Here is a 676-nt window from a genome sequence, read left to right as displayed (position 1 = left end):
ACTAAGCTACCAGAGCTCCCTAAAATAATCATTAGGTAGATTAATTTTAATAATTATTTTATTTAGCTGAATATATTCAACACATTTTAATTTCAACATTCAATCAATATAAAAATGCTAATGAGATACTTTGCATTCTTTGTTTTGTACTGAGTCTTCCAAATGCAATGTATTTTACACTTATAACACATTTCATTCCAACCTAGCTATGTTTCATGTGCTTAGTAGCCATAAATGGTTAGTAGCTACTGTATTAGGGCATACTGGATGTTTTGCTGAGGTGAATAGTATTGACAGGTTCTCTTTCAAGGACTACCACTCGTCTGTCAGTTTGTCATACTGTGGTGGCTTGTGTGTTGCTGTGAGGCTGGAGGCTATGCCACCACCAGTATTTCATATACCAGAAGGGTTACCCATGGTGGACAGGTTTCAGCAGAGCTTCCAGACTAAGACAGACACAGAAGAAGGAAGGGGCCGTCTACTTCTCAAAGAATTGGCCAGTGAAAACCTTATGAATAGCAGTGAAACACTGTCTGATATATTACCGGAAAACTTTATGAATAGTCCTGAAATATTTTCCAATATAGTGCTGGCTGATGAGCCCCTCAGGTTAGAAGGCACTCAAAATATGACTGGAGAAGAGCTGTGTCCTCAAAGTAGAGTTAACCTTAATGAT

The sequence above is a fragment of the Orycteropus afer genome, unplaced genomic scaffold, assembly GCF_000298275.1.
Source record: "Orycteropus afer afer isolate SDZICR_OR568_19922 unplaced genomic scaffold, OryAfe1.0 scaffold00010, whole genome shotgun sequence".
NCBI classification, from domain to species: domain Eukaryota; kingdom Metazoa; phylum Chordata; class Mammalia; order Tubulidentata; family Orycteropodidae; genus Orycteropus; species Orycteropus afer.
This window is presented reverse-complemented; position numbering follows the sequence as displayed.